The following is a 20,182-nucleotide window of genomic DNA, read 5'->3' as shown; positions in this document are numbered from 1 at the left end:
ATTGCCCTGTGATTAGGCTAGGGTTAAATCAGGGGGTCCTGGGCAGCGTGGCTCCAAGGGCCACAAGGGTCTATTTATTCCCTGCTGTATCTCAATAAATAAACAAACAGAAATGCCCTTTAGAACATGTGCAAGTACACAGCAATAAGACTGATCTCCACCTTACTGAGCTGTGAGAAGAGGAAGGCCATGAGGCCATCGGGTGAAACCAGAGCTGTCCTATTGAAACATGCTCCACTGAAGTACTGCTGCACTACTATCACTTAGAGGGACAGGCAGAAAGTAATAAATCATCTCCACTTTAAAACTGCAATTTTTTTAAACAGGGTTAAGCATAGAAAGAAGGCAAGGGCTAACACCAGCAATTCTTAAAGCAGCCTTTGCACAGCCTTCTGCTTCTGGGCTAAAGTAAACAACTCTGGTTCACCAAGGGCAACTGTAAAGTAACTCCAGCAAAAACATCTCTGCTACAAGTTCTTATGGCAGCCACACATGGACACTAGTCCCAGCCAGCTGTGCATATCTGCAGTTCTGCCCACTCAGTTCATAACATTTCCAAATTAATGTAGAGAGACAGACAGACAGACACACACACACACACACACACACACACACACACACAGAAGATGCACTCTAATTTCAGGTTTCCACTAGACAATGCACTGATAATCTATACCCGGCTACGAACCTGCTCAATCATTGGTTTCCTGTGAGAAGACCTATACTGAAAAGACTTAGAAGGTCAAGCAACTTCTGTGCAGGAAAGTAGCTGGATTTATTCTCTCAGGTAGAGGAACTTGTCTGCCTGTGCCAACAGTGTAGGCCTCACCCAACCTGGAAGCAGCATGCAGTCATACAGTTGTTGCAATAATGTGACAGCATAAAGACATAAGTTATCCTTTGCAACACATACATACTTTGCCACAAGTACACAGAGCATGTTTCTTTTAAATGGAAAATGCTTAAAAACCATCTTCTGAGGAAAATGAGTGTGTCATTGAATTAAATTAGAAACAAACTGGTCTCATTATAGTAATGCGAGCTAAAACAAATCTGGGAGTAGCCTGTATTCTGAAAGGTCCCTGGCCAATATTTAGGACTAAACTGTACCATCTGAATGCTTACCATTTCCAGTGCAGATCCTTTCCAGTAACTGCATAAATCATTTACTACAGGTTACACATTGTCATTGCAAAGGTAAATTTAGCAGTTTTGGCAGGGTGCCAATGTAGGTCCAAGAAAAATCATTCTGGTTTGAAGAAACATTTTTTTAAAAAAGGAACAGAAGCAGTCCAAGTGCCAGCTTCACTCATTTCAGAATATATGCAAATTTGTAAAGTGACTTTAGGATAAAGTTGACACTACAAAGCTCTGATAATCTTCCATGTAACCGTGAAATCCTGATAGTTCAGCATCTTGCTCACTGGGGAATATTTCCTGTGATTCCCCTGACTCAAAGAGCTCTTATTTCTCACTCCCTCTTGAAATTTACTGGTTCATTGAGAAATGTGAGATAATATTGTGTCACTTCTTATAAAAAGTCTGTTGGGACATTATTAGGATATTATCCAACAGTCTGGAAAACCTACCAGTCACAGCACCAAGAGTCCCAGGCATGCTGGATTATCGAAGTTTCTACTAAGGGTTAAACTTTCCCATGGCAGAGATACTCAAAAGTAGAGGGCACAAATTAGGAGTTAAAAGATTCAGGGTTGATCTGAGGAAGAACTTATTTTACTCAGAGGATGGCTGGGTTCTGCAATGAATTGCCTAAGAGCAGTAGAGGCAAAAAAAAAGACTCTTACAACATAGTGCCCAGATAACACATAAATCGCCTGTACCAAAGGCCATAGATAAATAAGGATGTACTTAATGGATCAGCATGAATATGGTGGGCAGAAGGACCTCTTTCTATGCTGTATGATGCTAACAATGTTTCCTCAATCAGATGATTGTTTAACAATTAAACAACTTTAAGCACAGATGTGGTGGGTCAGAGAACTTCCAATGTTGGAAAGATACAATCACATTGTTCCAGACCTAGTGCAAATATTTTACAGCCATATAGAAAATCCAAAATGCAGTAAAAATCCACACCCAATAGGATCGTTCCACCAAATCTTTGATAAGCATGTGTCCAATTTTCTAATCAGATGATGAATCATGCAATAGAGACCTGTTCTGATACATAACACTAGAGGAAAGGAGGCTGCTTCAAACCAGAGATGCAAGATTCCATCCAGAACTATCCATAAAAAGAATGCCTTAATGACGATGATGTCAAAGTGGAGCAACAATCGACTTGGAAATATACCCAATGACCAAAAAAGCAAATATTCAAGATATTCCCTACACTGTATCTCAAAACAGCAAATATGTGGGTGTGGAAATGCATGCTATATTTTTATAAACTGTGTTAGCTGATATACACACTTGACAAGCTAGCTGAACTTGCCAGGAAAATTTGATAAGGGGAGGCTTCAATTAAACCTGGTGTAGGAAGAGTAAGTGCAGAGAAAGCGAAAAGCCACATTTTCAGCACTGCCCATTGTCAGCATTCACAAGAAATGTGCAAGTGGAAAAAAATGAGTCAGGAATGGTTGCCTATACGGTCTCATGGTTAAATAAGCCTTCGTAGGCAACATAAAAATGTTCAGATGGGTGGCCTCTTCCCTTTACCACTGTGTGTTACACAGTTATACTGGGCTCTCCCGTGGCAAAGCAGTCTAGTCATGCGGTACAGAGAAGAGGACAATCCACATCTGAGCATCAATTATTGCTAAATCATTTGTGCCTTTGAGACGAATGATAGCATGGGCTTGCCTTTTTCTATTCTCTGTACTCCGATGACCGTCTGTGGACAGGTTCATTCTGGCAGGTGTGCTATGTTAAACCTTCTCCTAATACAGCAAATTACACACAGGCTTATTTACTGGACAGGCTGGATGAGACTACGGTGGCAGTGCCTTCAAAAATCAAGACTATTCTTGAAAAGCTCAAAGATCAGTTAATTGACAAGACAATGGTTGATACTACATCAGAAATCAAAGTGAACTATTTTCCAGTTCTTCCAAACAGTCCTTCCAAACCCTAACCCTTTTCCACGGTAGCAATATGGCTCCAAGTCACTACTAAAACTATCACTAACGAAGTTTTACATACTTACAACAAGAACATAATTCTTGGAACTTCTTTATCTTACGTGATGGATGACACTATTCTTGTCCAACACCCCAATGCCTTGGCCCAGCTGACTCATTCTGGACCATTTTACACTCTCCAAATGTAGTCAGAGAACTAGATATATTGGCTTCCCCTCCCCCATCATCCTTTTTCAAAATTTTGTTTAAATTAAGCTCTCCAAAGATCTTTCACTCCCAATTACTCAAAACTACTTTGCAGCAACATCCTGGTAAAATGTCCATAGGTGCTACCTAACAATACACAAGTCGATATCAACAATAAATCTACATCACCACTGTCTCCAAGCTGTTTGCCTGACACCGAGTAATGAATACCGAAAAAGATAAGCTCAATCACCAACTTCCTGCACCGCTCACACACTCTACCTTGCACCAAGTCAAGACTCAACCAGACTTCACATCTGATCCTGAGGAAAAGTCAAGTACATATCTGTATCATCACCAAGCCCAACTATTTAGAATAGTACAGCACAGTACAGGCCCTTTGGCCCACAATGTTGTGCCGACCCTCAAACCCTGCCTCCCATATAAGCCCCCACCTTAGATTCCTCCATATACCTGTCTAGTAGTCTCTTAAACTTCACTAGTGTATCTGCCTCCACCACTGACTCAGGCAGTGCATTCCACGCACCAACCACTCTCTGAGTAAAAAACCTTCCTTTAATATCCCCCTAGAACTTCCCACCCCTTACCTTAAAGCCATGTCCTCTTGTATTGAGCATTGGTGTCCTGGGGAAGAGGCGCTGGCTATCCACTCTATCTATTCCTCTTATTATCTTGTACACCTCTATCATGTCTCCTCTCATCCTCCTTCTCTCCAAAGAGTAAAGCCCTAGCTTCATAACTTCACCAAAAGTTTCCTCTCTTGGTTGTTTTTTTTTAAATCCTTAACCAGTTGGCCAACATTTTCTTCATTTCCCTGCCTTTATTCTATTCTCCACGAACCTGGACACTTCCAAACATCTTAAACAAAGGAAATTACACCCAACATCACCACACTTCTGCTGAGCAACACTCATTCCTAGTTAACCTCTCTCAGTTTGAAAATTCTTTCCCCACGGAACCATTGGCTCTTTTATACATGTTGTATGGGAATGTCCAGGGGTTTCTGGTTTGTGGGGGAAGGTTATCAGTACTCTTACAGAACTAACAGGGGTACAATTACCAATGGACCCCGCTGTACATCTTCTAAATGATGACTCCCACCTTTCCCTTACGGAAAAAACACGCAAAATCTGGCTGGCAGGCCTAACTGCAGCTAAGAAGATAGTAGTCCAGCGTTGGAAACCTCCCCATGATATTTCGAATACTCACTGGCTTCGGAGCTTTTTGAACATTTCTTACCTGGAACTTTCATCAGCAAGAGTAAATGATGCACAACCAAACACAATCTTAATGTGGACAAATTTGATATCCAACTTAAAAGATCTTTTGTTAAAATAGGAATGCTTTGTCTGTGTGTGTACTACTATTCAGTTGGTTGGTGGAGGGGAGAGGGGTGGAGGGGGGATGGTGATGAAGGGTGGGGGATGGCTGGGTTAAACAGTCAAAATGTAATTGGCAATTGGTTGTATTGAATGTAATTTGTTGGTGTTGCAATAAAAAATTAATAATAAAAAAAGAAAATTCTTTCACTGGTTTGCAGATCTTTTCATGGCCATGTCTTCTCCATATATTTAATTTCTTCCTGGCACTGTAACTATTCAAGATTTTTATACTTTGTTATCAGGATCTCACCTAAATTTTAATCTGTCCTCCAGAGCTTGGGGCCTTCAGCTCCCAAGACCCTAAATTCTGGAATTCCTTTTCCCTGATATATTCCTCTCTGATTTTAAGAGATCCCTTAATTTCTTCCTCTTAAATCAAGATTATGACCATCTGCCAAGAAAACCCTTTAATGACTTAGTTTAAATTTTTGAGAGCTAGCACTACAGTACAGGTCCTTGGGTTTTGTTATTATAAAGGCACACATAATAAAAAAATTCCATTGTTGATGGACCACCTGTGTATGTTGTGGCTATTACAAACTTGTCTGGAAAAAGGTGGTTAACGAGTGAACATGTACGTCTGATATTTTATTCTGTACCTTGTCTTCCATCACAAGCAGCTTTAAATGTAGTTTTCAGCTAACTGACTGTGACCTTTAGCAATAAGTAGAGCAATTGGCACTCTATACGGCAAGATATAATAATGTTATATAACCTTGCATCAAGCTTACTGGGATTCCTGACGAAGGGTCTCGGCCCAAAATGTCAACTGCACCCCTTCCTATAGATGCTGCTTGGCCTGCTGCGTTCACCAGCATTTTTTGTGTGTGTTGCTGGAATTTTAATACAAGTTATTTATGGATCTAGTCAGATGGACATTTTGTCTGGGATATAATATGCCAGTTCTTTCTTAACCAACATCGTATAACAATTCTGGAAAGGACATTAGAATGGGAACTGGAGAGAAAAGAGCTAGCTAGTCCTGCTGTAGTGATCGCTACCACCAGCCCAAGTCTACGTGCTGCAAAGAACAGTCACTTGAAAAAGGGTTTCACCCCAGGAGGAAGAAGAAAGTAGAAAATAAAGCAATGGGAGAAGTGGAATTGATACAGAAATTCTCAACATGAATCAGTGCCTTGAGTTTAGAGCTCTTGTACTTAAAATGTAAAATCATTGTGTTCTATTACACTGCTTCAAGTGTTCAGTGGAGCCACACCTTTGGGGAGCAATACATGCTTTTCAAAGGCTGGCAGATGTTTAATCCACAGCAGCTCATCCAGGATTTGCCATTGAAAATCAGCTTTTCAATGGCATTGTCATCACCAATTAATCAGATAGCTTTAAAAGGTGAGTTCACATGAGACAGAACTGGACAGATATGTGGGTAGGAGTGGAACAATTTTTTTGTATTATATGTAACCAAGGACATTGGAACTTTATTCCAAAGCAGTTACAAGTGCACTCCCCTCAAAAATAATTAAAATAATTACCAACAAATGGTTTCTAAAAAACTAACTCTCCTTATTTCTCCAGTAAGCATTGATGCTGTCTTGTATGAATCTCCCTACCACCCACCCCACCTAAGTACAGTCCAAAAAATGCTCTTTAAATATCAAGGAGATACATCCTTGAGCCAAATGCAACATGTGGTTAATTTAACAGTTCCTGCCATGGTACTTACAGGATCGAAATAGATTAGGAATGCAGCAGGGAGTTGGGGCTACATGCCTTTAAACTTTTTTTTTAAAAAATTACACTTAGCTTCAAACAACTCTGAAAAGAAGATGCATCCATTATTTGGGGTGTGGTAGCAACTCTGGGATAAAACACCAGAAAATTTGGCGGGGCCCAAAGTTCGGTCTCTGTTTCAAAACAAGAGGTATACAGGAGTATCTGTGCTTGGGGTGGGGAAGGGAGAGGGCAGGCAATAAGGTGTTCTATTTGCCCCATGGAAGTTTGACAATAAAGGCAGGCAGGCTATGAGGAGGCAAACAAGCAAATGTGCCCATGTCATACGGCCCAACCAGGTTATGTGCCAACAAAGTCAAATTTATTGTCATATCCACAAGTATACATTTGCAAAGATGTAATGAAAAGCTTACTTACAGAAGATTCAGAGGCACATTTGCAAGAAAAACAAATACATTCAAATATTATTCATGCACTTATACAAAACACTGACATCCAGTATGGTGCAAAGAAGAAAGCTTGGCCCAATAGCTTATTCAAAAATGGAGCCCAAGAAATAATGTAAGGAAAGGCTGATAGTCTGTAACTAACCTTCCAATCAGCTTTTCCTACACTGGTACTTCATCAAGATTTTGATGGAGCAGAATCACAGATGTTTCAATAGACTCTGTGACCACAATGGAGTAGATAGACCAATTGCAAATCTCCATGCACTCAGCACTTACCACTTATCCTAACTGAGCATACTGCAACAAAGACTAATCATCACAGTTCGTATCGTCAGCGCCCAAGAGTACAGTCTAACTCATAATGCCATAGATCTAACCTCAAAGTCTCTATTGAGCAGGTTATCTAATGTTTCTCTGAAGCTGGCAATCAGGTCTTATTAGTAAAAGCACGATGGTGGCTGGTGCAATGGAACTGCAGAGTGATATTTTCACACTCATCTTTGAGAGCAGCAGTAAATCTCAAACAAAGTGAAATACTGTAACAACTCGTACCACTTCCAACAATACATGCCCTGCTCAACCTCAGCTGTACTCAGCAGGTCTCAAAGCCAACCTATTAAAGCTTACAACAGGCATTCAGTGTACATTATCCGATCTCCTGTCTGCAAACAAGCTCTCAAGAACTAATTAAATTTTGCTCCTGGAGTGAAAAAAAAACACTCAAATACAAGTCCATTAGTTTCCCTAACTTATCAGGGACTATTAGTGATGAGAACTTACGATTGCACAGGACCATATACTACTGCTTTGCCAACCAAGAATGGTATCTACCTCAACCCCTAGTATCAATCCCAGGAGACAAGTTAGTAAAATAAACAGTTTACCACCTCATTTCACAACAAAGCCATCTATCATTAGGATCCAAGGGTAAAGGGTATATACTGTGGCAGAAATTAAGAAATTCAATCTGTAAATTGGATTGGCCTGGATTGCGGGGGGGGGGGGGGGACACTGATGAGAAGGCTGCTGCTTTTCTGTGACAGTGCTCCTTGTAGAGGCGCTCAATGGCGGGTAACTTTACCCATGATGGGCTGGGCCGTATCCAGTACTTTTCGTTCAAGGGCACTGGTGTTTCTGTACCAGGCTGTGCTGCAACCAGACAGTATACTCTGCACCACACATCCAAAGAGATTTGATTCCATGCTGAATTGTCGGAAACTGGTAAGAAAGTAGAGGTGCTGCCATGCCTGCTTTGTAATGGCACTTTCTATACACGTTGGACCCAGATCCTCTGAAATGATTAACACCAAGGAATTTAAAGTCATCTCCATACACATGACAGTAATAAATCAACGCCACGAGTTTGCGTCACTGATGAGGCTGACTGTCGTAATTTGAAGTTGTTCACTGTAAGAATAGTGGAATAATGATGAATATACTGCTGTGATCACTGAATAAATCTCCTTTGAAAAATGCTTCAAGGGGAAGCTTTTGATCCACAGATATTACAATATCCACAGTTAACACAAATCCACTTTCCCCATACTTACTCAATTCCCTCCTGAAGCTAAACCTGCACTCGCTGGCTGATCAAGCACTACAGTATTTCCAGAATACACAAATTCCCAAAAACACCCCAAAGAGCTTTCATGTTACCTCTGTTTAGCAAATCAGCCTCGTCTCCTTGATTACTCTCTCATGAATGGGAGGGAGGAAGACAGCAGAGCACTAGTACGTTAACAGATTGCCATAGGATCGCCCTTGGAGTAGGAAAGTAACAGACAGAATCGACAGTGGTCAGCGGTTGCTGATGGGAGGATAAAGGAGCAGCAGGGCTACATGGAAGGAGAGGGAGAACTGGAACTGACCAGAGCCTACATGGGTCCAAGTTTCTCTTATATTATGACCTGAACAAGATAGATAGATATATTATACATATATACACAAACCACTCAACCTTAAACACCAGATTTTCCATTGAGAACAACCCAGCCTTTCCATCATTTTGCAATCCCTGGTAATTAATACCTTCCCTCTTACAGGCAAGGCTTCCCACCCATCTGAACCATTACTCTAGTGGTTGGTTTGAACAGGTGTTTCTACAGCTTCAGCATAACTTCCTGACTTTTTTAAAAAAATTTTCCTTCCATTTATATAAGGTTCAACTGTTTTATAAACTTTCATGTTATCTTCAAACATTGGTGTAGAGTTGGGGGTGGGGGGGGGGGAGGGTTCCCAACCTTTTTTTTAAAAAAAACACTATAGACCAATACCGTTAAGCAAGGTGTCTGTGAACCCCAGGTTGGGAACCCTCGATGTAGAGGCTCCTCGTGTTTACAACCAATAAGCATTTAACTTGTGTTCCCACTTCACACAGTCCCAAATCTCACTGTACACTACAATCCAGTCCAACACACTAGTCTGCTTTCACTCCCTTCGCCGGTTTTGAATTCATACCAGAACTTTCTCCTTCATGTTATCAGCACCCAATATTGCTCAAACAGGAGTTGGGCAGGAGCCAATCAAAAGGCCCTTTGGAAGCAGGTCCACGTGCAAGGCCCCAATTTAGGAGGCCTGTGTATATACACACACACAAACAGCCAAGAAATCTACACGTTCACCCTCCCAAGTTAACCTAGTCAAGCATATTTTGCTTTGACAAATTCACCTGTTTATTAAAGCAGTGTTATTTATTTAAATATTTGTGGGGCATTCTCAAAAGAAAATTAACAGGCATGCGATCATCAGGTTTATCTTTCTGCCCTCCTGTAACCCCTCAAATTGTTTCCAATTCTTCAGAATGTGGTGTTGCTGAAAAAATCTGGACTAATTACCCGTATCGAATTGCCCATCCGATGTGGACAATTAAGAGTTAACCAAAATGAGGGCTGGAATCACAGACAGGCAGAGCTGGGACAGCACTTCCCTTTCTCTATAGGACGTTAATGAACCAAATGGGTTTTTATAACAATCCGCTGGCTCCATTGCAGCTTTACGACCAGCAAAACCAGTCCATTCCCAGGATTTCATCTGAATAACATTTCACTTTCTCAAGTTCCTTTGATAAGACTTTCAGCTCATTTTCTGAATTATTATACTTGTAACAAAATCAGTCATCTGCAAAGGGCTTTGGGGACCTTGATAGAAGGGGTTGGGGGATGGGGAGGGAAACAAATTTAGCAAAGAGCGCATCTACACACTGTGCAAAATGAATGGTTCCAGCTTGCCCCAGCAAAAACAGGTGTCCACATGAAAACAGTCCCAGGTACAGGCTGAAAGTTGCCACACTAGATATGAATCGCTGCATATGCAGTCAGGATAGGTACATGCACACATTTGCTGCTGTCCCAATCTTCCCATTGAAACTGTTTCGGGGACAGTCTGGGAGCGAGACTTTGAGCAGAAAGTTCCTTACTGCATCATGAAGTCCCAGTCACTAGTCGAAAGGGAGAGTGTGCCAAAAGCTCTCTGTTGGAGATAAAGTGAGCGAAAAAAATACCCTACAGACCGGGAGGGGATGTAGTTCCCAGGCTACCTCTGGCCGGCAAGAGCATGGGAACAAGAATAGTCACATTAAAACATGCGCCTCCCTCTAGAACAGTTGGGGAGGATCATTTGGCAAAGCCCCCAGTCCTTCTCTAGGGCTATAAATTCTCAAAATCAAGGAATTTTTAAGATGCTTTCCACTTGCTCATGACTACCAAAAACAGTCAAAATAAAAAGCACAAGATAAACTATTTTTTACCAAATACATATACACATATACATATACATACATACACATACACACACCTAACATACTCCGCCCCATAAGTCAGATTGAGCAAAGCAACTCAGAAAGCTCCTAACAACCAACATGACAACAGGTTGGAGAAACTGCACAGCAAAGTAACACTCCAAAAAAAAAATGGGAGCACAACACCTGGCTTCAGGATCAACTCTGAAATTTCACATTTCGAGTATGTTCCAGGAAAGCAATTTCCACTCTTAGTGAGAATTTTCAACCCACCTTCCAGAATCTTTATTAAGACAATACAATGGGAAAAAAAAATTCCATTTCCGGAGGTGGTTCTGAAATGAACAATCTTAACTGTACAAAGTCACTTTGCATCATCTGCACAATTAGGCACCCAAAGGTTTCAGTGATAGAATATGCTTAAAGCATGTTTTACGAGTTAGGATAAAGCAGATTTGAAAGTAATCATATTTCAGGTACTTGTTACAGCAGCCATCCACATTTTCACACATTTGCAGAGCCACATAACCTTTTTTTTAAAAAAAAAGGGCAGCAGCATATTGATGCAGCGGAATTATTTTTCCACCATAAAGATATGTACTTCATCCAGTGAAAGATTTTCTGTCAGCAGAGTAAGATGCCAGCCAAACCCAGAAGAGAATCTATATATAAAAAGCACTACTAGGTCAAGACAGTTGTCAGCACTTAGTCAATTGTCATTTCCTGAAGCAGCAGAAAGGATTTATTTTACTTTTTCTCAGTATGTGCAAGATGCTGGCAAGATCACACTTGTAAACCATCCAACTGCCAACCATTGTTTTTATCAGATCAAAGACCTGACCACACCAGAGGGCAGCAAGTTAACCACGGATTAGGCCATGGGCAGCAATCTGTTTTCCAAAGAGGACACCAGCAATCCAGCCTGGTTTTCAAAACAATCTCACAGCTTTTGTTGTTTTATTTCTACCCACAATACCCCTCCTCAAAAAAATATTAGGTTAGGTTTTCTAGAATCTCAGTTTTCAAAAATGCAACTGTCTTCAGCAAAGAAATAACAAGCAAGGCAACAGATTTAATTTATGGAGGATGGCAGAACTTTCATGACAATACTCTTTTTTCAACGATTCTGTGCCCAACATTTATATCAGCGACTTCTATTTTGAGCAAATCATCTCTAGGCATTTCACAGGAACACTAAACTAAACACTTTGTTTATTGTTATAGACACCAAGGTACAATGAAATTCCTTGTTTGTGTGAAGCTCAGTGTAAACAGTATACAAATACAATACGCACAGCTGAGAGTGTAAAAGAGCAGAACGGTGCACAGATTGTAGTACAATCTGAGTACAAACAAGACTAAAGTAAGAAATGGCAGAATAACCAAGAGAGATCATAAAGACATTATAGGGCAGGTTTAGGCCATTCAGCCCATCGAGTCTGCTCCATTATTTCATCATGACTGAGGTAGAATTTGGAGTACAAGAACATGGCAGCACCACCATGAAGAAGGTGATTGGTTCAGCAGTCTAGACAGCAATAGAGAGAAGCTGCAAGTTTGGATATCTAGATTTTCGGACTCGTATACCTTCTCCCAGGAGGTAGGAGAGAGAAAACGGAAGGTGCAGCGTAAACTTGGTGATTGATGAAAATAACAAACTTTTTTCTAGTTTATCAAGATTTTGATCCATTGCTTTGCTTATGAATGTTAAACTGGATAACCTTAAACATAAAAATCTTCTTCCATTAGGTTTTACTCCAAGGATTCAAGTTTTGGGCTTGGGCACGGGAAGTAAAAGATGCAACATTGAACAAGGTACGGCTTATTAGCACATATAACCCTTAATCAAATCTGTATTGTGATTTAGCATTCAACAAGTGACATGTTTCTGATGGCACACCAAAGCAATTTCCAAACATTGCATGAATGGACTGCACTCCATTCTGAACTGCTGAAGTCCAAGGAAGATCTGCAACACATCCAGCACTACAGTTTACAGGGGAGTAACGCAGTATGCACCATCTGTGAGAAAAAGCATGCAAACTTGACCAAAGCAAAATTTTCCCCCTTACTTAGCATTTGTCTTTCCTCTATCACCAGACACAGTAATTGGCCAACCCTAAAAGTACCGGGCTTTCTCGACAGTATTGTGAAAGGCTTTGCATAAATGCAAGCTGCCTTTATTTTGCGGTATCAGGAATTTCAGTCATTTGATATTTTCTGTAGATGAAACACCACTTTAATTTCAGGTTTGTAATGCTGATGGCATTAGCAATACAAAAGCTACATGCACTGGACAGTTATATTGTTAAAAAAATAGTTTGAAACATCTGTCAAACATAAAGCAGAAACACCGGGTTAAGAGGAGGAAGTGCTCATTCCATTAGTAATACTGAAGATGCCACACATCCCAGTATGGCGATTTGTAATGCAGATTAAAACTTATGATTGTGTTGCACTAAATTCCCATTACATGCCTGCACCAGCTCAGTCTACTACTCTACACCACGTTATGATCGTCCACTTCTTCTCAAGTACCCTCCTTCTACTTCATTAATTTATAACATTGTTGTAACACAACTCTTTTACAGTACCAGCGACCTGGGTTCAATTCCCACTGCTGCCTGTAAGGAGTTTGTATGTTCTGTCCATGGGTTTCCTCCAGGTGCTCTGGTTTCCTCCCACAGTCCAAAGAGTTACTGGTTGGTAGCTTAATTGGTCATAGTAAATTGTCTTGTGATTAGGCTAGGATTTTATATATATTAGTGTTCATATAAAAAATAAGTAAATTATAAAAGTAACAAACTTTGCTGTGTTTAATCAAGATTTTGATTTATTTTGCTTGTGAATATTAAAACTAGACAAATTTAAACATAAAAATCTTCCTCCACAAGATCTTACACCAAGGATTCAAGCTTTAGACTTGGGAAGCTATAGGCAGAGAGGTTGGACAGGGTACAAAGTGAGTGTAGCTGAGAAGCAAACAGTACTTGTATGGCATGGGTTAACTATTGTAAGAAAGTTAAGAGTCTGATCAGTGTAATGTTAGCCTTCCCACTTCCAGTACCAAGCACTAAAAGTAGGCCTGTGCTGTTAATTATACAGGGCAGTGCCAGACTCCCATGTGGTAACATGATCTCACATTACCTCAGAGAACAGCAGCAGCAATGTCCTGTACAGCAGTATTGATAGATGACTCCCTGCCATCCCCCACCACCCCACTGGCACCCAAGAAAGCTCACCTCAAGTTTACCCTTTGAGAGGGACTGCCAGTATGCTAATTTCAGGCATTAAAGTCCTGAATGTAAAGGTTTATGCAATGAAAAAACAGACAAAAACAAAGAGACCCAAAACTAATGTGATGACTCTAATGAACATCAGAACTAATGTAACTGCAGTTACAAACAATGTTATCTTGCAGCCATCAAGTCTTCAGTGGGATGACTACTTTTGTAATCTGTGTTTGCGACTCTCCCCCAGGTGATCCAGATTATTACAGCCTGATAATTAAAAGATTAGTTTCATCGAGGACTTTCAACGTTATACCTAATTCTGCAGAGGGAGAGAGCAAATTAATTTAAACAGTACAGTGGATTCCAGTTAATCGGCCCATCAGTAATCGGGTAGCCGCTTATGTAGGATGACTTTTAAAGTACAAAAAATAATTTGAGAAAATAGCTAGGATTCCCTTCGTTTATTTGGGACACTATGCTGCTTAACTGGAACAGAAGCCTGTTGCCGAACAGCGCCAGTCACGTGCATGTGTGGCCATTAGACACTACACTCTGCTTAGAGCAAACAGTTCTTAAATAGTGTCAGTTGTGTGTGTTTATTGTGTTCAAAACTCAGTGATTTTTGTCACTGAGAGTTGGTGAGAAATGAGCAGTAAGATAATTCAGTACTAAGCTGCTCAAGCATTCAGGCTTGGAGATTCCAGGCAACATACGCAAAATGCTGGAGGAACTCAGCAGGCCAGACAGCATCTAGGGAAAAGAGTTTTGTCGACATTTTGGGCAGAAACCCTTCGGCAAGACGGGATTCCAGAAACAACTGGGAATAAAAATGAAACAATTCCAATACTTCGTCAAGTTAGGAACGACAAAGAATTCAAAAGTATTGACCATCATCTTGAATATCCCAATGAAAATGAAGACTTGGAGGATGTGATTGTCAAAAGAATTTTATGAAGGCTGTCCATTATCTGCACTAGGTGTCTGCATTGATTTTTAAAAAATGTACAGTCAAAAGAACACATTGGTGTACACTAGACAAATTTTTCCGTCGATAACTATTAGGAACCAATAGTTTTATATTTGTAGTAGTCTTGGTAGTTCAAAGTAAATTTTATTATGAGTACATACACATCACCACATATAACCGAGATTCTTTTTACTGCAGGCACACTCAGCAAATCTATGAATAACTATAACAGAATCAATGAAAGATCAAGTAGAGTACAAGACGACAACAAATTTGTGCAAGTGCAAATATAAATAAATAGCAATAAATAACGAGAGCATAAAATAACAAGGAGCCCTTAAAGTGAGATCATTGGTTGTGGGAACATCTCAATATATGAGTGCAGTTACCCTCTTTTGTTCAAGAATCTTGATGGTTGGGGTGTAGTGTTCTAATTTGTTCTGTATTTTATTTAACTACACAATTTGTTACTTGGTGAAACAGTAGTTTGTCTTCTTTATGACCTTTTAAAACTATTTCCATGAAACTTCACCTAATTGGGAAGGCTGCAATTGGGCCAAAATGTACTGGCCATGAGGTGTCCCAATCAACAGAAATCCACTGTAATAAAGTCAGTCACGCCTTTTATCCAACTCATCCCTGCTGACCAAGATACTCATCAAGGCTAATCCCATTTTCCTGCATTCGGCTCTGATACCTCCATTTCTTTCCCATTTGTGAAATTGTCCAAATGCTTTTAAATCCAATATACAACCTCTAGTTTTAGACTCTACCCCCCCTCCCCCGGGGGGGCTACCTATTATCACCTGTACTGTGATTTTATAAACACCTATTAGGTCACCCCTCAAACACTTGCACTCTGTCGATAATAATCCCAACCTATTCACGCGCTAAAGTCGTCCATTCCCAACACCCTGATAAATCTCTTTCAGGACCAGCCTCCCATGTGAGACCTGCTCAAAGGACTTACTGAAGTCCACATCTACTACCATGCACTTAATTTTATAAGTAACCTCAAATAAAACTCAGATATGTGAGACAAGACTTCCCAAACACAAAGCTATGTTGACTTGCCTGTTTTTCCAACTGATCTTAAATCCTACTGCAAAGAAATATTTAAATAGTTTCCCTTGCAGTGCTGCAAAGCCCACAGGCCCAGAGTTGCCTGGCTCACCCCTACGGTCCTTCACAGGAAGGACATTAGCTACCCTCCAGTCTTACTGGCACCAAACACATGCCAAAAGATAATTCAAGAATCTCTCACTTCTCTTAACACACTGGGATTGATTTCATCAAGCAGTCCACTTTAACATGTGATGCATCTCTGTCTAACACTTCCTCTTTCCAGATTCACTTGCTCCAAATTATCAGTGAACACTTCCCCTAAATAATCTCCATCCTACCCCATCCCTTCTCCCTGGTGAAATTCAAACAGGAAGTATTCATTCAGGACACCACATATACTTGCCCAACTCCACATACAACTTCCCTTTTGATCTGAGGAGCTTCTCATTCGTTCCCTGGCTATCCTCTTAATTTTAATATGTTTAAAATTCGGGTGCCCAGTGTCATTTTATACCACCATTTTTTGTCCTTCTAACAGCTCTCTTCAAACTTCCATCATCTTTTTTCTTGATCAATTGCTCAATTTCTTTTATTACTCAAGGATTCCTAATTGTACCATCTTTGCTTCTTACCCTTACAGGAACTTGCCTTGTATAAACCCAATTGTCTATATTCAAAAAAGCATGTCTTTTATGTAAACAACAAACATCAAAATCAAAAGAAAGTATTCAGAGTACTTTCCATGACCTCAGCAGCTTAAAGCCAATTATTTTCAAAATGTTTTGATGCAAAGAATATTAACAGCCAATTGTGGGAACCACAGTTTTCTAAAGAAAATAGGATGTAATCTGCCAAGCGAGAGGGTTAGCAGGGCTTGGGTTTCACACCACATATTTCGCATGAAAGACAGCGCTGGCACTCTATCCTCTATCAGGGTGTTAGGTTGAATCTAGTGTTTGCATACCTCAGTGAGAAACCACCCCCTCCCCACCCTGCTTCCCAACTAAGAGGTTCAAAGAGCAATCAGTGAGCTATGGCTGACAGAGTAACATAATAGAGAAAAAAAAATCCAATGGGAAAAAGTCATCTATTCCAAAGGCATCCCTTTCTTTGTTATTCTGAAAAAAACAAGATCTTCATGCAATTTAGATAATTCTGTCAGATTCATTTGGAATGGCTGACAGAAACAGGCCCTTCAGCCCATTGAGCACCCATCTAAGAGAATCCTACACTAATCCCATTTCGTTTTCCTACTGTACATCCTTATGAATTTACCCCCCACACGTGTTCACTGGTAGACAATATACTCAGGCAATTATGTTACCTATCCACATCGGAAAGAAAACTGGAACAGGCTGGAGTAAACCTACAGAGGTACAGGGAACATGTAAGCTCCACAAAGACAAAACCCCGAGGCCAGGCTTCAACCCAAGTCGAGGCAGCAGTGCTACTGCACTCAGTGCATTTTACTGTAACTAAAACAAGGTTCAGAATGTCTGTACAAACATCAGTGCAAATGTTAAGAGTACTCAGCAAATCAGGCAGCATCTCTGGAAAGAGCAACTGTTTCTCACCATCAATGCTGCCGGTTCTGAGAGTTTACAGTGTTTTATTTTATTTCACATTTGCTGTGTCTGCCGCATCTTTCAATGTCATTTAACTTTTGCAAATCTTTAAAAGCACGAACTCTAGTGTGGAAACATTCAACCCCATTCCCATTAACAGGCATTCATCTCAATTCACTGGTGTTAGCAAATTATGGATTCTGATTTAAGATTCATCCATCAAATAACAAATTTACGTTATCCAAAAGAAAGTCTGATTAAGCAACACACACACGCCCAGAGCTGGAGGAACTCAGCAGGTCAGACAGTATCTATGGAAAAAAAGTAATTGTTGATACTACAGGCCAAACCCTTTCTTCACGATTACATAATCCAAAAGGAAAGGACTGCCTTTTTTCCTACTATGGTTCCATAATTTTGGATGCTAGAAAGTTAAACCTACACAACCAAAACCCATTGTTAACTTCCTTGTGGTAACAATGCAACCAACTCTTCTAAATGAGCATGCAAATGAAATACTTTTAATTGTTATCCTTCAAACAGAAGATAGCCGTAACTTTGAAATGTAAATCAGCCAGTTGACTCCACAGTTGGTGAGAATCTTTTCACGTGCAAATTATTTCAATTAAAACCAAAGCAAAAAAAAGCAACCTTCTCAATGCCACCTTTGGTGTCAAACTTGCAATTACTTTCATTCAAAAATACTTTTTGAATTGAAATAATAGTGGAGACAACTTATTACATAAAAAATACTCTACTTTTGTTTCAGTAATATGAAAAGGAATAGTGGACAAGATTAAACAAGTAATCCTCTCACAGAATCTCTCACAAGACAATGCCAGCTTTACTAGCCAGTTAATAAAACACAGGAAAACATTTCAGTTGAGCCATTTTTTTAAAAAAAACTTGTAATTAACAAAAGTTCAAGTGGCTGTTTAAGAGGAGGAAAAGGAAGAGGGGTTTCTCGCAACCTTTTTTTCAGCACTGAATTAAGAATGGGTTAAATTTAGAAATTGTACTCAAGATATCAGATAACATCACTGGAAAAAAAATGTTACATTTCAGGTTGATAAATCTGCCCAACCACAGAGTATTTCCCTGCATTTTCTTCTTTGTGCACATTTCTAGAATTTAGAATACTTTGCTTTTGCATTAGACCCCAGGAGCAGCATTCCTCAGTAAACTTCTACAGATGTACCGTGGAGACCGTGCTTCCATCATTGTCGGGGGTGGGGGGAGCTACTTCACAGGACGGAAAGAAGCTACAGTTGTAAAATTAGCCAGCTCCGTCATGAGCACCAGCCTCCGTAGTGTTCAAGACACCTTCAAGGAGTGGTGTCTCAGGAAGGTGGCCCTCATCACCCAAGGCATACCTTTTTCTCATTGCTACAATCAGGAAGGAGGTACCGAAGCCTGAAGGCAAACACACAATGATTCAGGAACAGCTACTTCCCCTCTGCTGTCCGATTTCTGAATGTACCTCATGAACACTACCTCACTACTTTTTTTCTGCACTGCAGTACTTTTTTAATATTTTATATACACACACATACATTTTATATATCCCACTTACAGTAATTCATTTTTTCTATTATGTATTACATTGTGCTGCTACTGCAAAGACAACATATGCCGGTTATAATAAACCCGATTTTGATGGTCCATTCAGTACTCTGATGGCAGAGGGGAAGAAGCTATTCCTAAAATGTTGAGTACGTATCATGCAAAATGTGATGACATGTGATGTTTATCATCCCAAGTTCACGTGCCAATAGTAAAACTATTTTCCCGCTGCTACATTTAACGGTGTCCAATTCATTCTAGTCCACCACCGGTACTGATCACTTTCTCATCCTATCTCCCTACTCAAACTGCTTCCAACATGAGACCAATTTAAGCAGGGACACAGGATGAGAGTCCAGATTACAAGAAAAGGCACCAAGTTATTGCTTGAATTTTTAGGTGCACCATACCAGAGAAGCTACTCAACTGGACACACAAGAAAACAAACCAAAGCTCTGGCAATAAACCATATTAAACCTCCGTCAACCTAACACCCGGCTAACCCGCATCGCCTGCTGCTTTCCTCGACACGGAAAAACATTGCTCTAGAGTCAGAGAGCTGTGGTTACAAACCCCCAGTACAGGCACGGGCACAGAATCTAGGTCAAGATTTCAGAGTAATGTGGAAGCTGTGACACAAGAGAATGGCGGGGAAGGGGGGGGAGGGGAGTGGAGTGGGTGGAAACCTAAAATTCTAAATGCACAGGATAAATCGTGGAGAACAGGTCCTCCTCCTGCCCTGATCAACTCTCCTTCCTTTACCACCACTGCCAGAACATGTCATGACTGTACACAAACTGACTACAGCATTCTCCTAGATCACCTTGAGAACTGCGGCTGGCCTCTCTGGTACTACCCTCAAAAGGTTTTGTTCATATACCCTAGAGAAATTCTTGTGTCTGTCTTGGAGACCAACTTTCTGAGAGACAAGATCTACCTTTTGGTGTTGCTCAGGGAAGCTGTCTTGGTCCCCTACTCTCCTCCTTATATATGCTCCCCTCTGAGTAGACATCCTTAGAGAGCATATGACAGTTATGCAGATGACACACAATGGTACATCTCAGCTGAGCCTGATGATGAAAACACCATCTTCTCTGACTTCTGGTCTGGCCGCAATAAACAAATGGACGAGCAATAATTTCCTAAAACTAAATAAAGATAAAACTGAAATACATCTAGCTGGCCCCAAAGTCAGAAAAGATACGCTTCTTGATAAACCTGGGAA

General features: G+C 40.4%; 1 protein-coding gene across 1 annotated transcript in view; it reads right to left on the bottom strand.

Annotated features, from left to right (window-relative positions):
• LOC134358046 (protein Jumonji-like) overlaps positions 1 to 20,182 on the bottom strand; it is a 375,614-nt gene that overhangs the window by 322,174 nt on the left and 33,258 nt on the right. The gene's annotated exons all lie outside the window — the stretch shown is intronic.

This window comes from Mobula hypostoma, chromosome 17 (genome assembly GCF_963921235.1).
Source record: "Mobula hypostoma chromosome 17, sMobHyp1.1, whole genome shotgun sequence".
NCBI classification, from domain to species: Eukaryota; Metazoa; Chordata; class Chondrichthyes; order Myliobatiformes; family Myliobatidae; genus Mobula; species Mobula hypostoma.
Note: the sequence above shows the minus strand (reverse complement) of the source record. Positions and strands in the feature narration are given on the sequence as shown.